This window comes from Cetorhinus maximus, chromosome 16 (assembly GCF_964194155.1).
Source record: "Cetorhinus maximus chromosome 16, sCetMax3.hap1.1, whole genome shotgun sequence".
Taxonomy (NCBI): Eukaryota; Metazoa; Chordata; class Chondrichthyes; order Lamniformes; family Cetorhinidae; genus Cetorhinus; species Cetorhinus maximus.
In genome coordinates, this window is record NC_135894.1 from 2555152 (window position 1) to 2581474 (window position 26323).

A 26323-nucleotide genomic window follows, 5' to 3' on the forward strand; every position below is an offset into this window, starting at 1 on the left:
GTTTGGGGAGCTTAGAGAGAGATTTGCACTAATGGAAACACAGTAGAGGGAGCTTTACTCTCTATCTATCCCCGTGTGGTACCTGTGCTGGGTGGGGGGGTTGTGGCTTACTGGTCAGCATATTCGACGCTTTACTTTCTACCTGTCCCCGTGCAGTCCAAGTCCTGGGAGTATTCGTTGGAGACAGTGTAGTGGGAGCATTACTCTGTGTATAACCCCGTGTTGTAATTGCACTTGGAAGTGTTTGATTGCACAGTGCAGAGGGAGCTTTACTCTGCATCTGACTCCGTGCTTTATCTGGCCTGGGTGTATTTTTTAGGAATGTGTAGAGGGCGTTTTACCTCCGTAGCTAGCCCCTTGCTTTAAGTTCCTTGGCAGTGTCTGATGCGTATATGGTGCATTGGAGATTTTCTATGTATCTATCACAGTATTTTACAAGCTCTGGAAGTGCGTGCTGAGCTAAAGTTCATGGGCATTTACTCTGCAAGAAATATGCATTGTACCTGCCCTGAACGTGCCTGATGAGACAGTGCTAATGAGCCTTAATCTCTGTTTAATGCACAAATCACCACCATCCCTTTTTCTTAAATGTTATTAAGAACCTTGCATCACATTTGGCAAGCTGCATTGTATTTATTTTCATTTGATATCCTACTCTATTATACATTTAACGCATCATTTCTCCTGTGAATACACAGGGCATGCAACGTTGAAAACACATTAAGTTAAATGGCACCGGAATCATGAACTGTTCAACGACAGGGCACTTAATGGCTAAGACCATTAAGTCTCCCTCGTGTCTGGTACATAGGATTCAGAGGGTGCTGTTCAACTCCTCTCAAGCCTCTGTAAATCCGCAGTGCCTAATTTGCATCTCAATTCCATCGAACAGACTTGGCGCTATTGGCCTTAAATTCTGCCCTGGCAAAAATCTCTCAACGATAATTCTGAATAAGCCAGCGTCAACATATTTTGGGATGAGGGAGTTCCAGATTTCAGTTGCTGGTTTCTTTTCATGGTGGGGACCCTTGCACTGCGTTTGGAACATTAATAGCAGCTGCTTACGGAGCATGAAATAACAATGGTGAAAACATTTGTGGGTGCAAGTGTTGGGTATGTCAAGGGTTTTACAGGGAAGGAAACAAATTGGAAGAGCGATGCCATTCTAGTTTTCAATATTTCTTCCAGTTTATGGTTCTCCACAATATATTTTTTGTTGGTTGGGGGGGGGGGGGGGGGGGGGGGCATTAAATTTGCAGTACATTTGATATACATTTTGGGGGCTTACATTGAGCGAGGAGGCGCATCTAGAACATTTCAGGGGGGACCTGATCATTTTTTTCCTCTCTGGGAGAGTAGGTTCTATATTTTTGGCGGAGGCGTAGGCACGATTTCCTTCTGGGGTTGAAGCAGAACGAAACGTTGAATAGGTGGGACCTGTATTCGCTAGAAATTAGATGAATGAGAAGTGATCTTTTTTCAAACATGCAATATCCTGAGAAGCCTTTACAGGTTGGATGTTGAAATATTTTTTGCCGTTCTTGGAGCGATGAGGATGACAGGACACCGATTAAAATTTCTGGAACTCCCATTCGAGACGAAGATGAGAATTTCTTGTTTTTGCGCTGAGATTGTTGAGTGCTCGGATCTCTGTTCCCCAGAGATTTATAAAGGCAGAGTCAATAGGTTTTTTTTTTTGCCTGCAGAGTTAGATAGATTTTTAACTAGCTGGGGAATTGTTAGTTATCGGGGGTAGCCGGGAATATGGTGCTGTTAACAAAAAACAAGTCAGTAATGACATTTCGAATGGAAGAGCAGGCATGAAGTTCCGAACGGCCTTCTACTCCTCCGGCTTCGTATCTTTATATGTTCCAAAGGCGAAATGTGTTCTTGATTTATGATGTCAATCTCACTGTTGTCAACGCGGGAGCACATTCGAAAAATAACACAAACAAGTTTGAATGTCTTTGTGGGAATAATTCTAAAATGTAATGCTGCAAATATTTCACAATAACAGAAGATCGAAGTGCAATTAACGATTTAATTACGAACTGATACCAAAGCAATTCTTAAATTTGTCACCTGAAGATGTGTCAGTTGAACATATAAAACTATAAGGTATCTCAAAGCATGTTTGATGAGAATGATGAAAAAAAGAATGGGGATGGAGAGCGAAAATAATCTGCAGAGACAATGGTTCAACATTGGTGAATTTGAAAGCAGGAGTTTATAATTGAAGAGCCTTTTAATACCTCTAACAAATGACCTAGGTTTGGAGGAGAGGCTGTGCCTGCTGCTTCTTCCCCGCCTGTCCGCGAGTGACAGCTTCAGAAGTTCTATGGCCCTCCTCTGCCACTGCTGCTCCCACAGCCACCTCTTACCCGCCCCGGCTCGGCCGCTGATCATTGTCGAACCCCGAAAAACGGCCGCCGCCATATTAACGTGACGAAACCGCCGCGCCTTCCGATTATTTCAAACTCAATGGCGAAATAAAGAAATGGCTCTTCATTACCGAAAAGGAATTGAAAGTCTCACTGAAGGAAAAATGAAGGATTAACAAAACTATGCAAAAAACAGTTGCGGGTCAAGTGGATATTGGAGCTCCGTCCGTGCGGATTTTTCTCCCTCCCAGAGGGTAGCGCGGCGACTGCCGATAATAGACGCCTTTTCTAGCCGCGGTGGATTGTGGGAAGATGAGAAGCCATTATTCCCTCATTTGCTGATTAAATTAACACCTCGAAACTCTCCCATTCAATCTTCGGTAGCAGAAACATCGCTAGCATCACAAGGCTGCGAAGTCCCAAATTATTATCTTGCCCTCTCTCTGATGCCTCACCTCTGAGTTCAATTTCAAGGGTATTGCTAGCGCCATGCCCCTGAGGTGCATGGAAGTCACTGACTTGGCAAGATGCTTCGGTCATTGATCGTACAGTCACCAAGCTAGGGTAATGACGTCTCGCGCTGGTGGACAGACTCCACAAGTGCTTCCAGCTCCTGACTCGCCTGCGTCCCCGACAACTTTTTGCCAGTTGTTGAGCACACACTGCCGAACAATGACGTTTACAGAATTGAGATGGTCAGAACATGCAATGATTATTCACATTGTATTGCACAGTGTAAATTTGGGAATAATTGCATGTTTTTTTCTCAGTTATATTTCACTGATTTTATTCAGATATTAGCAGACTGATTCAACGATTACCAGTTTTCACGTTGGCAGCTGTTGTTAGTAAAGATGGTCTCTTGTATACGTTACTCAGATTCAACCTACATTTCTTTTCTTTATCTGGCCCTGTAAGAGAGTCGGTAGTTTCATAGTGTCTGTGTGACCGAAAGTCTTTCAGCATCTGTTCTACCTCCATTTTCAACAGACACGCGAATGCATGGAAGTGTACTTCTGATTTTGTGTGACAATGTTGTATTAATTCTGTATTTCTCAGTCTCCAGTCTTGTGTATGCTTTTTAGAAACATTCTGTATCTGTTAGTCTCTGCGTTTGTGTGTGTGTTGGATTCATTCGGTATCAGTCAGTCCCTGGACTGTGTATGAAAGTTGCAAAAATTATGTATCGGTTAATCTCTGATACTGATTATGGCTGTTGGATTCATTCTTTATCTGTTGGCCTCTGGTAATATTTTATTTGAACCCGGGGCAAAAAATGGACGGCTAAATATTGCCAAATCAGGAAAGTGATTGAATTGAAAGGGAAATTCCAGTTAGTTGTGTGTCCATCTATCTGCTGCCCTTGTCCTTCAAAATGGCAGTGGCTACAGTTTTGCCAGGTGATGTCGAAGGAGCGTTGCTAAATTCCTGCAATACAAATTGTAGATGGTACACAGTGCTGCTACTGTGCATCAGTGCTGGAGGGAGGGAATGTTTGTAGATGTGGTGCCAATAAAGGGACTGCTTTGTCCTGGACAATGTCAAGCTCCTTGACTACAGTGGGAGATGTACTCATCCAGTCAAGTTTTGAGTATCCCATCAAACCACTGACTGGTGCCTTGTGTATTGTGAACAGTTTTTGGGGCGTCAGGATGCGGGTTAATTGTCGCACGATTCCCAGCCTCTGACCTGCTTTTGAAAAACAGTGTTTATACGTTTTCTTCAGTTCAATGTCTGGTCAATGGTATCCCCTGCGTGTTGTAAGTGGGGGATTCATTGGTGTTAATGCCAGTGAGCCTGAAGGGGCGAAAATTGTATTATCTCTTTTTGGAGATTGTTATTGCCAGACACTTGTGTGTTGTGAATGTTATATGCGAATCGACAGCCAATGCCTGGGTATTGACCAGGTTTTGTTCCATTTGGACATGGACTGCATCAGTATCTGAGGAGTCACAAATGGTTCTGAGCATTGTGAAATTTTCAACGAACAAGCCCACTTCTGTTCTTATGATGGAAGGATATCGCTGATGAAACAGTTGAAGATGATTGGGCCAACGGCACTGCTATGAGGAAACCCTGCATGGATGTCCAGCAACTGAGACGACTGACCTCCAAACGCCGTTAATAAAACCTTCATTTGTGCGAGGTATGAAGCATACAGCTGGGAATTTTGCAACTGATTCACATTGATTCCATTACTCCTCGGAATCCTTGATACCACACTCGGACAAATGCTGACTTGATGACAAATGCAGTCACTCTCACCTCACCTCGCGGCTTCTGCTCTTTTGCTCATTTGTTAACCAAGGCTGTGATGAGGTCAGGAACTTAATTGCTCCGGCGGTACTGAAACTTGTCGTCACTGAGCAGATAATTACTATTCAAGGGCCGCTTGATAGCACTATCGGTGATCCCCACCTTTTAATTACTGATGATGGAGTGTAGACTGATAGGGATTTAATTGGCTGGTTTGGATTTGCCCTGCTTCTTGTGCACGTGACATACCTGGGAATATTTCCACACAGGCAGGTAGATGTCAACTTTGTACATGTACTGCGACAGCTTGGCTAGAGGAATGCCAAGTTCAGGAGCAAACGTATTCAGTACTATTGCCTGAATATTGGCAGAGCCCATAGTCTTTGTCATCTCCATTGCTTTCAGCCGTTTCTTGATATCAGGGAGAGTGAATAGATTTTGGCAGAACAGTGGCATCTGTGATGGCTGGAGAGCTCCGGGGGAGGCTGAGGTCGATCATCCACATGACCCATCTGGCTGAAAGTTGCAGCAAATGCTTCAGCCTTATCTTTTGCATTGATGTGCGAGGCTCCCCCATCATTGAGGATGGGGTATTTTTTGGAGCGTCCTCCTCCAGTGTTTAATTCATCATTTACAAATGGATGTGGCAGGTGTTCATAGCTTAGATCTTACCTGGTGGTGATGGAATCGCATATTTCTGTCCATCACTTGCTGCTTATGCTGGCTGGCTTGCAATTAGCCCTGTGCCCTTACTTCACCATGTTGACATTGTATTTTTAGGAATGTCTGATGCTGCTCCTGCGCTGCCCTCTTGCTCTCTTCATTGAACTTGTGTTGAACCCCTCGCTTGATGGTAATGGTAGAGTGGGGGAAATAACAGGTCATAAGGTTACAGATTGATTTGGAACACAATTCAGGTTATTCTGCAAGGCCACAACGCCTCATGAATGCACAGTCTTGAGTTGCTAGTTCTGTTCAAAATCGTTCCCAATTAGCACGGTGGTAGTGCCACACAGCACGATGAAGGGTATTATCAATGTCAAGGCGGGAATTCGTATCCACCACGATTGTGCACTGGCCAGTCCCACCGATACTGTCATGCATAGATGCAACTGTGGCAGGTAGGTTGGTGAGGATGAGGTTGGTATATTTTGCGCTCTTCTTGTTTTCCTCACCAGCTGTCACACAATCAGCTTTGCAGCAATGCCATTTAGGACTTGGCCACTCAGAGAGTCGTGGTGCTACCGATCCTCTCTTGGTAATGTGCATTGATTTCCCTCACCCCAAATACATTATGTCCCATTTCCACTCTCATTGCTTCCTGCAGATGCTATTCAACATGGAGGGGCACTGATTCATTAGGTGAGGCACAGTGGTACGTAGCAATGGACAGGAGGTTTCCTTGCCAATGTTTGACCTGATGTCCTGAGGATTCATGGGGTCTGGAGTCGTTGTTGAGCACTCCCAGGGCAACTCCTTCCCGATTTCAAGCCACTCTGTCAGTGGGGGAATGGGGTGGGGGCTGGTGCGCAGAAATGGTTGTTATGGCACCAGGGATATTTTCTGAAAGGCAGGATTCTCTGAGGATTAATAGATCTGGCTGCTACTTGACAAGTCTTTGAGACAGCTCTCCCAATTTTGGCACCAGCTGCCAAATGTAAGTAAGGAAGGGTTTCCAGGGTCGACATGACTAAGTTTGCTGTTGTCCTTTCTGTGCCTCGTTCTATGCCGGGTGTCCATCCGGTTTCAATCACTTTTTGTTTTCATGTGTGAACATAACGACTTGTTCATTGTTTGTGTCGATGTTTGTAAATAATCACTTTTTTATTGAATGACTACATGCGTGTTAATAACCACTCTTATATTGATTGTGTGTATGTGTGTTCATGATAAAGTGTTCCTTTTTTGTGTGTATATTTGTAATAAGCAGATGCTAATTGTTTGTGTGCATTTCTGTGCAAACACACACATGATGAATCAGCACTCTTTTATACACATAAGCAAAAACAAATAGCAAGTGGTTATCTAAATGCATTTAGGCTAGTGAAAAATTAGTTGCTTCTGCACAAGCGCAAAAACAGTAAGCAAGCTGTTCTGTGAGTACATAACATTTGCTTATTACTTTGTGTATGTGTTCACATAAACACTTGTCTATTGTTTGTATGTGTCTTCGTAACATGTTCTTTATGTGATTTCTTCGTGCAGGTGTACACATTTCGCTTTGATTAATATTTGTGTTTGCGTGTGTTAGTGTATACATACCACTTATTTATTGTTGGAGTGCATGTGTCTACACCAACGCATTTTTATTACAAGCGAAAACAGAAAATGCTGGAATAACTCAGCCGGTCTAACAGCATCCGTGGAGAGCTACTAGAAACAGAGTTGACGTATCGAGTATGTATGATCTTATTCAGATCTGAAGAGCAGTTAAAAATTAATGAAATATAAACTGCTCAATGTGGGTGGAGCAGGTGAGGTGGATCGAAGGACAATGATACTTGAAGGCAAAGGAGATATTGGCAGAGATGTCATGGGGAAAACGTCAAAGGCTTGTTAGTTGTTGTGGCACTGACTAAGAGAGGTGGTGATTGTGAAATTAAGGCCAGAAATTAGAATGTGATAGAGGAAGGACAAGGTTAACGACTCTCAAAAGAATAACATGCACAAGTGACTGGTGGCTGTTGTGCGAGTGGAGTGGGGGGAAGTGGACGGTGGTGGAAAAATGTTTAAAGATAGGATGAAAGGCGTTGATAAAATAATGAATAAAATGTAAATGTACAAAAATAAAAATAAGTGGATAACAATAAAAAAAAATTAAAAAGAAAATGAATGTTTAAAAAAGGCGATAAAACGAGGTTCCAGAAAAAGGGCTGAGTTTAAGGTCTCACTTTGTTGAACACAATGTCACGCCCGGAAGTCTGTGAAATGCCTACTTAGAAGCTGAGACGCTGTCCCTTCATTTTGCCTTGCTTTGCATTTTCGTTTCTCTGCATATATCTTGTTCGGCCTGCTGAGTTCTTCCAGCATTTTCTGTTTTTGTTGCACATTCCCAGCGTCGGTGTATCTTCCTTTTGACACATGTTTATGGCTTTGAGTGCATTTGTACATAACCACCTGATGAGTCTTTGGGCGTATGTTTTTCCATAGCTAAATGTTTATCACATTCATGTCTCAGCAAAATATGATAATTTTCAAAATACCATTGGAATTGATCGACGTAGATTAACAGGTGGGTCTGGATAGTCCGTGTGAGTGTGTGTGTGTGTGTGCGCGTGTGTGTCTCTGTGTGTGTGTGTCTGCCTTAATGGAGTTAAAAACAGCTGGCCTGACGGCTTTGATGATTCAAAAAATGATTGATTTGAAATGCTAAATAAGCCACCATGGCTGAAGATTTAGAATGTAAAGTTAAAAGAACATTTGCATTCTCGATAAACTGAAGCAGCTTGCAATTCAAAAGATCGGGTGAGAGGTAACCCAGTGTCTTAGGAACTTAAACGGAAGAGTGTGCTTTTTTTCCCCAAAGATTACTGACAAATTTCGTCACTATGAATTATTTTTATTAATAGAATGTTACAGATCGATGATGCATTGAAACGATGGAATCTTCATTAAAGGGAATCTATGAATAAAGGGAGAAGGTTATGTGTACGAAGAAGAATACTTCTAAGATCTAAGAAGCGTGAACACCCTCCAGACTCTATGCGCTTTCCGTGGATCTGATGCAATCTGTTTTGGTTTCACTATTGCCTTAATGGGAGGTCGGGGGGGTGGGGGGGGGGGGCGGGGGCGGGGGGGGTGTGGTTGGTAACTGGGAGTCGCATTAATTAGAGGCTTTAAGAGTTATCTTGGTTGTATATTGCAGGCATATGTATATTGTTACAATATTTAGTTTTATTGATCAGTGTTTAATATTGTTTTCTAAAAAAAAACTTCTCGGTGGACTTGTTATTACAGAATTCAAAACTTGCATGGCTAAAGAAAATATGACGTACAGCAGTTGTAGCCGCTGGTTTACGTGTCGCTTTTGGATTTCAGCATTTAATATCCGCCTTGACATGACAAAATTGCGGGCTCTTTGCAGGATATATAAAAAAAAATATTTGATTAGTTTAGAGTTGCTGTATCTTAATTTTACTGGTACGAGGAATGCTTTGAATTCTAGAGTTGGTATGAGTTATTTAAAGTTGACAGACTGCAATATGGCTTTGGCAGTTCCGAAGAAATGTCTTGGAGTTGAAGTTGTAACTTTGGGTGTTTTACAAACTGAAAGTGAAGCTAAGATATTGGAATTAGCAGATACTTTACAAATAGGATTGCCTACAGGGACAAGGGCATCAGACCCAATTGAAGTTATAGCGCAGCATTTGAAATTGGAAGCAATAGCCGAGATACCGAGTTCTCCAAGGGGTGGTTGATTGCAATCGGCTAAAATTCAGTTGTAAATGAAAACAAAAAAAAAAGAAAACTTGAGCTATATGCAGCACAAAAAATAAAATTAAAGGCACAGATAATTTTTAAAAGGGAACAGCAGAAAACAGGATTAAAGAGAGAGACAGATAATATAAACTTAATATGCTGACAGTTTAAAAAATAGACTACAGTAGGTGAGGCAGGACTTATTTTCAGGTCAGTTCCAAGTGGGAAGATGTTAAAATTTTACATGTTCTTCCGAAGTTTTAAAAAGGATAAGTTGAACCACAGAAGTTCTGGAAGGAACTGTACTGTTTTTTCAATGGTTATGGTACAGGAAAACCCAATGTCTTGTGTGCAGGTAAAACAGGAAGAATCAGTGATAGGTAAAGTAGTGGATCTATGTTCACAATTTTCCCAAGGGAGCCCTGTAGAGAAAGTTTTGGAGATATGTAAAGATCTTGTATGTTAATGGGGAAGTCTTTTATGTGTATACTTTGCAGCACGTAAAGATGTTAACAATTTAAAATACACAAGGGATTGTCAATTCTTAATGTTGTCGGATAGTGTTATTTTTTATTCATAGTTAGCAATGCAGGAGTAACTGATGATGCAGGTGTTAATGGAGATGCTGGACATATTCCTTGTTTAAGTTCATTGATAGAGTAAGTGAGAAAGAGTTTAAGTGTTTTTTTGAAGTTGTCGGCAAAATGTCCATTGCAGGATTTGATATATATTTGCCTAATGATATAGATGGTTGACAGCTGTGTGTGATGCCTATGATAGTTGAGCAGTCTGGAGATTTGTTTTCAGTAGAAATAAGAAGGAGCATCCGGGATTGTTTTGTGATTGTGTAATAACAAGTTCACAGCCTCACAGGTTAAAACAGGAAGAACGGGAAGTTAAAATATAGCGAGAAGGTCCTGAAGTCCAATTATCTGACATCATTTTTGATAAGATTGTTCAGGTAAACAAAATGCAGGAGAATTCAGCCAGGTGTTTAGCTCAAGGCAAGAGGAATAGTTACAGAAAAGAAAATTAACCTGTAGAAAAAACAGTTAACTCAAACAGCTCACTCATAAACACAGCAAGAATGTATGGCGGAATGCCACTTCTTTACTGATGATGAGAAAATGGCTGCCGTGGTCTTTCATCAGCAAAACAAATCTGCATGGAAATGCATCCGATTGTAATGACAATTGGAGACAGAAATCTTATTCAGAGAAAACCTCATGAATTTACAATGGAGAGGACATAAATGAACTGGAAGTACAACAACACTTCCATTTGGCTGGATTGCGTTTATATGTAGTTAAATTCTGTGGAACATGGCGTACATATCAAGTGATTGGGAAAACACAAAAAGCTATTAGGTCAACACATTTAATTCCATTTCAAGCATTTGAGGAGCCTATTATTACGGTCGTACTTGATTGTGTTTGACCCCTCCCTAAGCCAAAAGGTGGAAATCAGTATTGCTGACAAAGATGGACATGTCTCCAAGTTTTACTGCCGTGATATCTTTGAAAAACATTATAACAAAGAGAATTGCGGTGGAATGGTGTTGGCTGTTTTTCTTCAAGATAAGGTTTTCCCAACGAAATGCCAGTGACGTGGTAAAAAGAATCATCCGGTGACCCTGTCATAGCAGCCAACTCATCGAGTCTCTCAATGCTACCCACCGCGCCACATGGGAAGAAACAACATCAGATTTCAATTTCTAGTGTTGCAGTCGGATGTGCTGGAGCATGAATCGCCGTTTTGGAGATGTCCAAAATTCTCCTTTGTCCAATCGTCCATCAATCACTCCATAGTAAGTTGGCTCAATGCATCGAACACAACGTTGGAAAAGAAAACAAATTAAACCATCTGAATTATACTGAATAAACGACACAAGGGAGATGCAGAACACGGCAGCTCAAATCCCTTCACGATTACAGAACTAGAGACAGCATTAAGGGACCTGAAGTGTTGCAAAGCAGCGGGATATGAAAGCATTTTTCCAGAATCCCTGAAATAACTTGACCCTCGTGCTTGTGCATGGTTGCCTCCGTACTAAACATGAATCATAAGCTTAATCGCACTCCCAAAAATCATTGCCAAGGCAATGCCTGGAAGCAATCTCACACTGGCAAGCAGACATTGAACGATGTCACTACATTGTGTATGCTTCAAGAACTTTGAGCATTTATTGTGCAACATTTATCTCCAGGAGTAGGGAGCATGCTTAACATCAAACAAGCCGGTTTCTATAAGGGGTGCAGCACATGGGATCAAATTTTGGCACTTACCTCCTATAATCGGAAAAAGCTATCTCAAGAACTTAAAACCAGGCGTGTTGCTGCTGAACCTCACAGCTGCTTAGTCTACAGTGTTGCACGTTGTCCGCTCTTAAAGCTGTCCACAGTTCTACCAACCTGGGTCAAGAGAGTTGTTGATACGCTCCTTCGCAGCAGACGATTTCGAGTGCAGTTCTTGTTTGCTGATGGCATCCGTACTTCCAACCAAGCACCTTCATTCTGCACTGTGGATCATACATTTGGCAAAGAAGCGATTAAGTTGAGGACCACTGCAGCACATGGCATCTTGATTGTTTTTCAAACTCGACACAATGCGTTACATATTCAAAATCCCAGTCGCAAAATCGAGTAACCGATTTTCATGGATATTCAGAGAATAAAGCATGATCCCAACACAGCAGACTTGGGTCTGACCCTCGATAGAATTCTGTCATTTCGGAACATCAGATGAAAACAGCAGCAAAGTTCAAAGCCAGAATTAACTGAATAATGAAAGTTGGAAAACATAAGTTGGGCCGTGCTGCCACAACTCACTGGGCCTCAGCATTTATCCTATCATGGCCCGCAGCAGACCGGTGTGCAACTGACAGGCTCAGAAAACCACACACACATCCTGTTAAATCTAACTGCAATGTAACAACGTGCATCACTATTGCAGCTATGGATTCAACGCACTTTTCTTAATTATCTGTGCTCGCAGCCAGCAACCTCCCACAAATCTACCAACTGAGGATAACCCACAAGATCGTTGAAAACATCCGTGATGCAGGTCATTTTCCACTCCAACATGACAGCCTATCACCTCATGCCAAACATGGACAAGGATGCATCCCGCTGATTAACATGCACAACCCTCCCTCAGTTGATGATTCATTGTTCCTGCATGTTGGATATTACTTGGAGGAGGCGATGCGGTTGTCAATGGCGCAGATCTTATTCTGAGTGAGGAAAATCAATATCCATCACCAAGGATGGATAGGTAGCACAAGTTATGACCGAGCTGACCGAGACATAAATGCAATAACTGTTAGATTGGGTTTGTGTCAGTTGTTGAGTTAAACAACAACAGGGAAAAATACATGGTTGACCACTTTCTCGCCAACCTGCCTGTCGCAGATGCACCTGTGCATGACAGTATCTGTAGGAGAGGCCACCACAAAGCCTTTGTGGAGATAGGGACCCGCCTGAACACTGAGGACATGCTCCATCGAATTGTGTTCCGGTACCACAGTGCTAAACGGGATAGATTTCGAACAGATCTAGCAACTCAACACTGTTCAACCCTAAGGCCAACAGTAGCAGCAGAATTGTACTCGAACACAATGTGTATCCTCATGGGCCACCATATCCTCCACTCTACCGTTACCAGAACACCAGGGGGTCAATTCTGGGTGGATGAAGAGTGCAATAGGGCATGCCATGAGCAGCACCAGCCATACCTAAAAATGAGGTGTCATCCTGGTGAAGCTATAACACAGGACTAATTATATTCCAAAAGTTTATACAGCAAATTTTATACTGAGCTAAGCGATCCTAAAAGCATTGGATCAGATCTATATTGTGCCACACCCAGTCGTGATTGGTGGTGGATCAATAAGCAACTCCGTGGATGGGGTGGCTCCACAAATATCCCCATCCTCAATGATGGAGGACTCAGGAGAGCAGTGCAAAAGATCAGGCTGAAAAATTCACATAAATCTTCATCCAGTAAGGCCGAGTGGGTGAGCCATCTCATCCTCCTCCGGAGGTCCCCAGCATCACAGATGCCAGTTCTCGTCCAATTCGATTCATTCCACGTGATGTCAAGATACGGCTGAAGGCAATGGATACTAAAATGCATTGGGCACGAAGAATGTTCTGATATTAATCCTGAAGATTTTTGCTCTAGAAATTGCCGCACCCCAAGCCAAGTAGTCCGTATGCAGCAGCAATGCTCGCATCTACCCGGCTTTTTGTAACATTGCCAAGGTATGTGCTTAACACAAAAAAACATTAAAAATCTAAACTGGAAATTACCGCCCCATCGGTGTACTCCCCATCACCAGTAGAAAAATCGAAGTGGTTATTATCGGTGCTAAAAAGGAGCACTTTCGTAGCAATAACCTGACAACTGATGCCCAGATTGGGTCCGGCAGGGGCACTCAACTGTTGACCTCATTGCAACCTTCGTAGGAACATGGACAAAAAAGCTAAAGTACCGAGTAGATTTGAAAGCGAATGCACATGGTATCAATGCCTCATTTGATCAAGTTTGGCATCAAGGAGCCCCAGCAATAACGGAGTCCTTGGGAAATAGTGGGAAACTTTTTGGCTGGTTGGATTCATATTTAACACAGAGGAATATGATTGTTGTTGCTGGAGGTCAGTTATATCAGCTGCTGGTCATCACTGCAGCATTTCCTCACTTCACTATCCTCAACACAGACACCTTCGGCTGCCCCACAAATGACCATCCTTCCATCAAAAGCTCGGAAGTGGGGATTGTACAATGTTTATAACCATCCGTGACTCCTCAGATACAGAAGCAGACCGTGCCAAAATGCAGCAAAACCTGTACAATATCCAGGCTTGGGATGACAAGTGGCAATTAACATTCACACCTCACAATTATCTTGTAATGAACATCTCCAACATTAGAAAATCCAATCATTGTCCTTGATGTTCACTGGAATTTTCAGCACTGAATCCCCTACAGGCAAATACCAAGGGCTTAGAATTGCCCAGAAACTGATAGGTACTGACCATATTATTACTGTGGCTACAAGAGCAGGTCAGTAATTGCACGATGAGTAACTAACCTCCTGACTCCCCAAAGCCTGTTCGCCATCGACAAGGCACAGGAGTGTGATGGAACAATCTCCATTTGCAGGATGAGAGCAGTTCCTACAACACTGATGAAGCTGAGCATCATCCAGGTCAAAGCAGCCCGCTTTCTTGGCACCGCCAATGCCACCATCTGGAAGTTCCCCTCCAAGTCTCTAACAACCCTGACCTGGAAATATCTCGGGGAAGAGGATGTAAAATGTATCCTATATGCTGACAAGATTGGAATTCTAACAATGTTCTTGTCGTGGTCAATCGTGAACAAAAGTGTGATTCCGAGCTACCCTTGGGATGGTTCTCTCCCTGCAATTGCTCGACTAAACGATTGTGACCCTAACCTGAGCGTCCAGTCGGTCGTTTGTCACAAGTCCCCTACTGAATTTTCTGTAACTTTAACAAAATGAATTGTTCTAAGTTGCAAGAGCTGTGTATGCTGCTGAGAGAGAGAGAGAGAGAGAAGGGGATACCCTAGGGCTGTTAATGAGCAGTGACAGGCTGGAGCAGTGGAAATTTGAGCTTCAGTCAGTCGGATTGTCCCTGTATGTGGAGCCTCCAAGATCGTGGCATACCCAACATTGCGATTTTAAGTTTCGTTTAGAGTATGAGAGATTTAAGTCGTTACATTAATTTTATTGTAATATAAATACATGCCTTTATACATCTGTTTGTTTGTGTGCAAAGAAGCATTTGTATGTGATCCCTTCATTAAATTGCCATTTCCTTGTCCAGTTCGGCACTCTAGAGTCTAAAGCCCATAAAAAGCTTAAAGGAAAACATATGCTCAAACATTCCAAAGATTTTAGCACAAAGTTATAGTTGAGATTTCGGGCAAAAATCTCAATTTGAAAGTATTGTAAAGCTAAAGCAGGGTTTGGACTTGTTTGATATGAACCAACAATTGTACCAAACCCTTCAGCCCAGTAAGGAATATCCAATATCACGAGCTTCCAAGCTAATGGTTTTGATACATACGAGTTACTTTAGCTCATGTGAGTTGGCGTTCTAATATTCTGAGGGGGAAAAAAGTAGCTGTAAATCAAAATGATTCTTGGAAAACCAACATACATAAATACGTGGTCCAGGAGTTTCCAATGGATGAAAAGGGGTTTCTTCCGAATAGGTGCTTTAAAGATTAAAGTAAATCTGTATCTAGGCAGCACTACCATTTGAATTTGGGACAACCGTGAGTTGTAAAGAGCAGTGGGAGTTTAGAAGATATAATTTTTTTAATAACTAGAAACCTAGACAAGATAAAGAACGAGTTGATAAATGTAAAGTGTCTGAACTCTGGATACGAATCAATACACGTTAGAAAGAGGTTGTTTTAATTCTAATAGTGCAAATTACAGATCGTACAATGTTTTAAGATTTGAGGTTTGGTTCATGATAAGGTTCTCATAAACGTATTTTTACTTTGAACGTTTTGACAACAACTGACAATACTTTCAAATGCTCCAAGCTTTTGTTTTTGTAAGTCGATTCCCAAAATATGATGTTCAGCTCAAGACATTGACAAAGTTTGGCAGAATTTCAATTTTGGCCGAGTTAATGAATCTGGGATCATTATAAATGTAAAGGGTCAGACAGAATTTAGGGGGAAGCTTTTGAGACGGCAAAATGTTGCTTGAGAAAAGAGAAGGAAGCAAACAATGTCAATGCCTGGCTCTGTTTTAAAACTGTTATGAGAATAATTTATTGGAATGCAAATTTTCTCCAGACAACCTAAACAAGATAAGAGCATGTCTATTGCACCTGAAAAATGTTAGTAGGAAACTAGGAGATTGAGTTAGTTGAGTTATGATGCAATGTACAAACTATTTTAAGGGAACAGTATTTCATAATCTGCCCATCAACTGAGCAAGAAAAGGTGACACCAATTGCATATGTAAAATTGTATGAAGAAAGGATTACGAAAGGAGAAGGAGTTAGGGAAAGTGGACACAATACAAAAAAAAACTGCTTTAAAAGAAACGAATTTGATAATACAGGTATCAACTGACGTAAGAACCGCACAGGGGAAGATAAGCAAATATCTAGTGTCAGGGACAAGCGTGACATTGACATGGAATTTAAAATATGGCCTAAAGAGTAAGTGAACTATTTAAACGATCAAGACAATAGAAAAAACTGAACTCTAGAAAATCTTATGTTGATCATAACCTGAAAAAAATACTTAGCGGTAAAACTAAGTAGAATTTGTAGTTGAGGCAATTGAAATGTAAAGAGAAATAATTCTTAACAACATTTTAGCACAAGATGGATACAGTTCAAAAAAAAGCTGGAACAAAGGTTAACTTGATGTATTGGTGACTCTATTAATGTGCCTGCGAGCTACAAAAATTAAGGCCAGATGTTTAGCACCATGATGACAGACAGAGCTATTCAGCTCCCAGAGGGAACAGCCAATGATAGTGAACATACTGAAAGATAGGATAACAAGGTGCATTTAAGATTTGTGTGGACAGCTTAAGGAATTGCGGTGCAACGTGGGACAGCAGCTGGATGTAATAGGCTGCAAGGAGTGGTGGGTGCCTTTCCAGATCGATTCAGATCATCTAACTCATTTCACAGGAATAGTAATTTTAAAAATGTGTTAATTTCAACAGAAACGCCACATCCTTACCACCCACAGAGCTTGTGGATGGTGGAAATCATGAACCGAACTTTAAAACAAAGAAACAATTGCAAAAGCAATTCAAGAGAAAGGAAATAACGGGGCAAAAGTGTTGCCCAATATCCTGATGCACCTTATGGTTACCCTATGCATAACCGCTGGGGTAACTTCATTTGAAATAATGATAGGCGATGGAATGTATTTAACTAAGGGAATCATAGTATGAGGGGGAGATGTAGGACCACTATCGGGAAGGGTACGAGGATATCTTAGGGACATCAGTAAAGAGTTGCATGAGTTAAGAAAGGAAGTCGGATACCTACAGGTGATTAAGTATATGGAATCAGGCAAATACAATAAGTAACAATGGCCCCCACCACCCTCCAACCCCCAAACCCACCATGTGTGGAATAAGGTGGTCAAGGTGAGCCAGAAGAAAATAGTGTTAAACATGACATGTGATATGGGCGCACTTGGTGATGTGAAGTACAGAAGTAAATGGAGGCATTGGAAACAGTTAAAGATAATTGACAAATCATCAAGCGTAACCTGGACAACGGGAGCCGATTTAATTGTCGCTACAGGTCAACGATCCTGCTCGTAGCCCTGTCAGTACTCGTAACAATGCCGGGGTCATTACTGCTTTTCCCGCACCGTAGGACGAACTTTGGTACAGCGGTCAGTTGCCGAATGAGGAACACTACGGTGAAAGATAAATGTAACAGTAGAAGATCAAGGGTTGCTTCACACCCGGCGCGGAAATATTAGGGTTATGAGGCGTACAGGGACTCAATGGTTAATTCTATTGACCTGGCAACTGTTGAATAGAAGGTCCGGGCCTTGAGCTCTTAGCTTAAGGGAATCTTCGAGCGGGGACATATCACCCAACTAAATAAAGGCCAGGGCAAGACAAATTTAATTCAATACCTGGATACGCTGCTTGAAACTCACGCGAGGGCTTTCAATTAGCTGAAAGGGATTGGGGAAAATACTTCAGATTAAACAAGCAGAAATTATGTTTGCAGCACCTATACATCCTGGATAGTGGAACAAGCCCGAGAGAATGTAAGACAGCTTAATAATGGGATAGTTTCTTTATGGGTAACTAATGAACATTAATTTCATCTTTCATGATATAAGGATCATGACTTGACTTGTTGCCAGCTCAGACTTTTAGCACGTGCATTTGGAAGGAATGTTTAATGTATATTGAATGTATATGTCAAATGAACTGCTTTATTGATACTGTTACATTTTTGTCAACACACAGCAGAACATTATACGACGGATAAAATATTGGGTTGCTATGGGGGGATTATTATTTTAGCGACCATGACATTCCACCATATGCAGTAGACATAGAAGGGAATATAATTAGAAGCACATTAGAAGAGTGTTGCATTGATGGCAGTGCAGAACTATGCATATATCCAATATGTGAGATGTAAAAAGCATTGTGCGGATTTAAAACAGCAGCAAATTGTGCATTTCAAACTACATGGGCCGCAATATTTCAGGCCCATATTTCATACTTGGGGAAAGGGGAATATTGTCTTACCTCGTGGCAGCAATAGATCCAGCATGGGAGCAACCGGATGTATCCCATCCACAATCACTCAGTCTTCCTACACGCGTAGATGCCTGCGAGGGTGGGAAGATGGAACTGTTCCAAATATACAAGAAAGGAGCAGCTGCTGTTCAGGTGGTGGAAAGCCTTAAGGATAACCTGACACAGTGATTGAAGCTGTTCTCCTTTGAAATTCCATCATTACCAGAGCATGTGACCGCGGTTCGGCGACAGTCTCAGCAGGTATATTGAACTTAGTATAAAGTGCAGCAAGAGGTTAGAGTCTTTCAAATATAATCCTCCAAAAATTTGTAGTGTAATTGGGGCTCAAGTGCACAATCTCAACCGTAGATTGCAATTATTTACCATGCCCTGGTTGTGATACAGCTGGTATTAGTAATATATATACATATATACATAACATTATTGATTCATTGCACCCGAAAGTTGCAAAATAGTTGGGGGAATTTCAGGAGGTGTACAAGAGGTTTAGCAAGCCAGAGGCCTGAAATGAATACACAGAGGAAACATATCAAGCCTTTACAATCCATAGATGGATACATGACCATTATCAATTGGTGGCGTTAATGGAAGGGGCAGAAAGTGCCACTGTATTTGTCTGCCTTGGGCTAGGCAAAAGGCCAAAAGGTTGGACAGTTAGTGGAAAGACAGAAATAATTTAGTGAAAGGGAATAAATTCTTACAATCTCCAGTCAATCCGTGCTACCAAGGACATTAAAGAGTACCAGAATATCCTTGCGCAGCCTTAAGGCCTGGAACAAAAAGAAAGGTCGTTGAAGCCGCAAAGGAGTCAGGGGATGACAACAACATAGAACAAGTGTGTTTTTAAACAGATAAGGAAACTACATTTTGTCCCAGCCTTAATATCGGGAAAGGTCTCTGCCGGTGTGAAAGGGCATGCATGATGTAGCTGATACGCTGACAAGATTGGAATTTTAACAATGTGATCAGTAGAGTATATAATATGCTGTATGATTGCAGTTTTGCAGACTGCTACCTAAAGCTGTCTTTGGGGTGGTTCATTCCGTGCAATTGCTCGAATAAACCGTTTTGACCTGTACCAGAACCTCCTGTGCTTCCTTTGTCAAGTCTTGTTTGCCTTCTGTGTTTTCTTGATTCTATTCCGGCTCATTTTTGCCGGAAAATATGAATTGTGCCAGACGCCATTACGTGTTTATTACACCTCTGCTTTCGAGCCCCAGCTCCCTCATTGCTGGCATTTTCTCTGTTCATATGTCTAGATTTTGTGTTTGCATTGTTATTTGCCACTTGTCAGTCCAAGCCTGGATAATATTTTTGCTGCTTTTGGACGTGAACTGCTTCAGTACCGGAGAAGTCATGAATCCTGCTGGACATTGTACAATCTTCAGCAAACATCCCCCTTCTGATCTTTTGATGGAAGGAAGGTCATGGATGAAGCAGCTGAAGATGGTTCGTTCGAGCACACTATCCCGAGGATCTCCTGCAATGATGCCCTGGAGCTAAGATGGCTGAACTCCAGCAACCACAACCACCTTCCTTTGTGCCAGATATGACTCCAAACAGCAGGGTGTTTTCCCCGTGTTCCCCATGGACTCTACTTTTATTGGGGGCCATTCATGTCACACTCTGTCAAATGCGGCCTTCATTTCAACAGTTGACAATGTCATCTAACCTCGGGAGTTCAGATCTTTTGTCCATGTTTCAATCAAAAGTTGTAATCAGGTCTGGAATTGAGTTACTCTGGTGGAACCCAAAACCAAATTTAGAGAGCAATTATTGCCGATTGCCCTGTTCAGAGGGCATTTAAATGGCAAACACATTGCTGCAGGTCTCGAATCAAATGTAGGGCAGACCACGTACAGACAGCCGATTTCTTCCATTAAGGAAAGCAATTAGTTAAGCAAATGTGCTTATTAAAGAAAGCGATGAGTGGCAGTTATGGTCAATATCACCCGATCTATAATTTGGTTTTTATAGAAGTTATAATTACCACCTGCTGTGTCGGTGTTGTGGGGCTGGGGGGAGGGAGGGGGTGAAAATAGGAAACATGTTCCCCCGCAACATTACCCTTTGTTTCCACAATACTAGTCTAATGGCAATATCACTATGCCATCATCTTCCACACATCAAGTGTAGACTGAAGGAGCGGAAATTGGCTTCGCTCGGAATGACCTACTTTTTGTGGACTGGAAATGTCTGGTTAGTTTTTCCTTTTGCTGGGTGAATGTCAGTGTTGTACTTGTACTGGAGCAGCTTGGCTGGGAGCGGCAATATCTGCGTCACAAATCTTCAGTGTTAAAGATAGAATGCTACAAGGTCCCAAAACCTTTGCAGCATTTGGTACCTTCTGCCGTTACCTGATCTCACGTGGAGCGAATCGAATAGCCTGGAAACTATATATGCAGGGCATGGGACATCCGCAGGAGGCCGAGTTCGATCTTCCACTCGGCATTTCCAGTTGAAAATAGTTGCAATATATTCAGCCTTGTTTTATGCACTGATGTGCTGGACTCCACATCATTGAGGATGTAGATATTTGTGAAACCTCCCGCTCCATGGAGATGTTAAATTTTGCAGCATTCACCACTGAATGTGGTCGGACTGCAGAGTTTATTCCTGACCAGTTGATTGTGGGATCGCTTAGCTCTGTCTTTTGCTTTCTGCTCCTGCAGTTTTTCATGCAATTAATCCTGTCATTTACCTTTCCCTCCTTGAAATATTTTTTAAAATGGTGGCTGGTGATGCTTCTCGCATGCCCTCCAGCACTTTAGATGGAACCGTGGTAGGTTCCCCAATGTGATTGTGCTGGAGTGTAAGAGGTAAGTCACACATTGTACTTTTATATAATTATGCTGCTGCTGATGGTCTGCTGCACCTTAAGGATGCACAGTTGTGACTTACTACATATGTTAACAATCTCTCCAAGTTAGCACGCGCGAGGGGGGATTACTTAACGTGATCTCTTTGCAACCATTGAAACTTAAATGTATTTGAATAATCAAATGTTGTAATTACATCATAATCATCATCATCATCATCATTATCATCATCATCATCATATTCAGTTCAACGAAACGAAGATGACGGCTGGCAGACTTCATGTTTTGTGTTGCCACAGGTGCCTCAGATGTCTAATCCTGATGCCAAAGCTTTTCACGCAGAGAGGACAGGGATTTCCCGAGGAAGGGTGTTTCCTGAGCCATGTTTCTGTTCTCTCTCCTTCCGCTTTTGTTACTTCTCCACAACAGAGATTACGTGGTCAGTCTCCGGCTGTTTTTCAGCTTGTTGATGAGTTCACTCATCTGAAAACACCGATGTTTACTTGGGCCCTTTTCACTGTGGCCATCAGAGTGCCATTCAAACATTTTCTCTGTCCGCCTTGAGAGCAGGTGTCATCCTCTATTTGTGGAAAGAGGACATTTTTCTGAATCTGATTATTTGGCAGGTGGACGCAGTGTTCAGACCAATGGAGCTGATTTCACATGGTTACGGTTGTGATACTGGAGGAATTGTTTTCAGTTAGGGTGCTGGAGTTTGTTCACGTGTCACTTTGAGTGTCTTGAGTTGGCAACGTTGGTAAAAATTCTCCAACACACAGAGCTGCTTTTGTAGGTGACTAAAGTCTCATTGGCACATAGAAGTTTGGAGACAACAGCTGCGTTGTGGGTGTTGCTCAAGCTCTCGGACATATTTACAAAAACCTGTGAACAAGTGGTCCCACCTCCTGATTTCTGAAATGTTGTTGCTGTGTCACTGTTTAAGTGTGGATCCTGACAATTCTGGTGTACCAGACATTACCTTTGCCACTCGATAGATCTCCCAGAAAAAAGATAATCTGCTGTGTTGTGATTTTCAGGGGTATAATTATTGACAAGGACACTGGGGAGAGCCCCATGCTATTCTTTGAGACAGTGTCATGGTATATTTTACATCAGCCCATGCAGGCGGCATCGACCGTATGTTCAGACAATGTTTTCTAGATTATAACAACTCTGTATTAAAACATATGTTATCTTTATGTCTCCTCGACCGTTTTCACCAATTAATATAAATCTTGATTCTGTTCATTGTTCAAGTGGAAACAGTTTCGCCTTACGATTTCTAAGCTTTGCTTTAATTTGGAAACCTGTATTGAATTCCCCTTTAACCTGAAAGTTGTCAAGAGAACATTTCCAGTGTCTGCAATCTCCGCAACTGAACTGAAATCCCTCATCACTGACACAATTCAGGAAAATCCCTTCTGTAACCTCTCCAAGCCCCTCACATTCTTGCAATTATGTAGTGGCAAGGATTAGACACAATTTCTCAGCTGAGCACTAGCCAGTCATGTATGAAACTTTAATTTAACTTTTGAGTTTGTACTCTCTACCTCTATTTATCGGGTCACACATCCTCTGTGTATTTAAAACAAAGCTATCAGCTTGACCGCCCAGTTATTAACACGTGTGTAGATGTATCCGCTCTGATGCTGCACCCTGTGTAAAATTGCCCTGTTTAATTTAATTTATCTCTTCTTATTCCTCCTCCGAACTTTATCCTTTACACGTCCCTGACTTATATTTCAATTACCCGTTTCTCACAATTTCACCAAGCTGTGTATATTCTTCTGAAGCTTACTGCTACCCTCTTCGCTGTTTCCATTTCCAGCTTCCTGTCATCTACAAATACGGACCTATGACACCGGAGAAAAGTAGGCCATTCAGCCCCTCGAGCCTGTTCCTCTATTCAATAAGATTGGGATGATCTGTTTGTGATTCAAATTCTACATTTCCATTTACGACTGATGAACTCTAAACTCCCTTGATTAACAAGAATCTACCTACTGCCGCCTGAATAAAATCAGTCTCCTCGCCTGCATTACCTTCTGAGGCAGAGAGTTCCAAATTCACAGCAGTGAGAGAAGAAACAAATCTCGTCAGATCTGCCATAAAAGGGCAACCCCTAATCTTAGCAGCGATCACTCCTGTTCTTGAAATTATGTTACTTGTATGGAACCGTCTCTACTTTATGGGTAAAATAAAGGGCAGTGCACCTAAGATCGATCCCTGGGTAACGTCACTTTAAATTCCCCTCCAGTCTGAATTACCATCGGCTCCACTTATCTCTCCATCTTGTTTCATCACCAATATCACATCCAAACTGTCATTGTCCCTTTAATATATGAGGTTCAGTTTCTATCAAAACTCCATTGAATGACGACTGCTCACACTTTGTTCATGGACAAAACATCAAGGTCAATTCGTTTATCCACAATCTCGTTTCCTAGCCAAAGATCTACAATATGTTTACTTTATATTATTCCCATTTTCATATCTGTGCTTCTGATCATTTTTGAAACTTATTTTCTTTTTAAAAAAACACGTATTTCTTTCCACGATTGTTGCCTCTAGAAAGATTCCCATAACCAGCATTATGCTGGCTGCACTGTAATTCCATAGTGCACCCCCCTCTCCTCTCATAAAAAAGGGGGCAATATTTAGAAACTTTCAGCACTCTGTCATCATTCCCATATCTAAGGATGATTGTAATATTACGCTCATAGATTTCGCCATTTCCACCATTCCTTCCCTCAGCGACCCTCATATATCCTGGGTAAATTGTCAACTTTATTGTTATTTTAAAATTTTTGGATTGAATGTCATTAACCAGCGTTGTTTGTTCAGTGACTGGAATTAATATCACTCTCCATGGATCTTAAATGGGTCATGGGTGATTTCCCTCTTCTATTAATAATGGACTCCTGTTGAAGTCATATCCAAAAGTTTCGGCAGTAGCATCATCCCCGGCACTAACAGTGAACAACAGCTCCAGAGAGAGGGAAAGGAGGGTACAATATCTGGGAATAATAGACTGAAATGTTCCAACAGTGGAGCAGAATCTGAGAGCAATAAATTGAAATGTGTCAAGAGTGGATCGGAATCAGAGAACAATAGACTGGAATCTTCCAACAATGGACAGGTCATTCTTCACGTCAGTTTACAATCTTTCGGCATATTATGATTGGCTGTCATTCGGTGTTCGCATCTATTACACGCTTCAGGTTATTCAAGTAGGGTATTATCCCATCCTGGCTATTTTTGGCGTATCAGGTGAGTCTCTCTGTCCAGTTTCTTGGCACTGTATACCTCATTAACTTTATTATTGCTCGTGTCGTTTGAACCTTGGGAAGATGGGATCTCTAGGTTATATTTATTTCACAAATTCCACTACCTATCCTCTGAACCCACGGGCCTCCCTGGCGTATATCTAACCTAGAAACTGTTTGTTCACCCCATGTGCGATCCATTTGATACTGAACAAATTGCTGACCTCTTCTTCTCTCTATTCCCAAGTTTACTCGCTTCCATCTCTAAAATAGCACTCCTCAGATCCCCGCCTTAGCCCAGGACTGAATAAACACTTACCTGCATTTCAATCGAGACTCGACTACTGAAGTGTTAGCACTCACTTACAAACCTTAATAACACCAGCTTATTCCAAACTATATTGCCCATATCGTAACCCAGACTAAATCCAGCTCAGCCATCACTCATTGTCCACTGAGCTGCTAAGCTTCATGCCTGGTAACACCTCAATTTTTATATTATCACTCTTATGATATGCTCCCTCCATGGCCTCACTCCTCCAATTAACCCCAGTTGTCATTTCCCCTTATGTATGCAAATTTTCCCCATTTACCTTTGCTGCATTTAATTTTAAAGTGTATATATTTCAGTCAATATCTCCCCCCATATGATTCCAGACTTTGTACAAGATTAGGTTCACTGGTGCCGGAGTTATGAAATTCAATCCATGAAATGGCATGTTTCGTGCTGCCATTCACTTCCCAGCGCCTCCCACCTGGTATTCCATGTTGGACAGGCGGAGTGAGGACCTTTAACACAAGTCTGTGGAACTTCGTGTGTTCCTGTCCATTGAACATCTGTGTTAGTCGCTCTCAGATGAGCATGTGCTCACTAACACCAGGCATAGCCTCCAATCCTATTCACAAGGACGATGCGTCTATCTTGCAGGTGAGGGGCTTTGACTTACTTCTGCAATTGAAAAGATAGTAAAGGTGTTGTGGATTGTTTTCCGGTGTATGCGCTGTGAGCTGCTGCATACATTCAAGGCGGCCAAAGGGTTTGGTGACCCAAATCTCGACGAGATATGGAGACAATAGTTCCGCAGCATCCGGGTGTGTATCATGAAATAAAAAATGGAGTAGAGGCTGCAGGGAGGGGAAGCTGTGTCACCTCCTTCAACACGACTTGGATTCTCACACCGCGTAAGGACATTGCTCTCAGCGGCGGTTAAGGTCAGAGTTTCATTGAACTCTTATGGATGTGGCACTTTCTAGACAGGGGCGGGTGACAATTCCATCACCTCCCAATATGCGGCCGATCGATGTATCCAGTAGTTGACTAAGACCATCTATGCCGGGTGAGTTGAATACATATCTTTCTTCCTCAGCATGGAGAAGCAGGGTGTGAGGCCCCACTGTTGCCCCAGGATAGCGGGATAACTGATGCTTTACGTGGCTCTGCTGGGCCTCCAAGTCAAAGAGGAGAGAATCCCCCACCACATCACTCCCCCCACATCGAAACATGTAATAACGCGATCGTACCGAGCGCAATGGAATCACCAGAAACATTGTGGAGCAGACATTCATTGTGAGGAAGTAGGGCATCTGATTGCTGAAGCGCTCGGAATGAACCCTCTAGTACACGGTGGAGCAGGTGTTCAAGTTCGTATTGTTCTGATACATCCTTCACATTGTTAGAAAATTAAGGCAATTAAAGTTAGTTACATTTGTATTTTTGAGTATCAGGGGTGGGTTTTCGCTTTAAAGCTTAAATTTGATTGCATTTCTGTATCTGTGGGTTACGGAAAGGTCAAGTTGAGTTTCAGTTTCACTTTTAAATGTGCCTGCAGTTCCAATGAGATTTAGGAATCCAAGAGAAATTAAAGCAAACAGGAGCAGGAT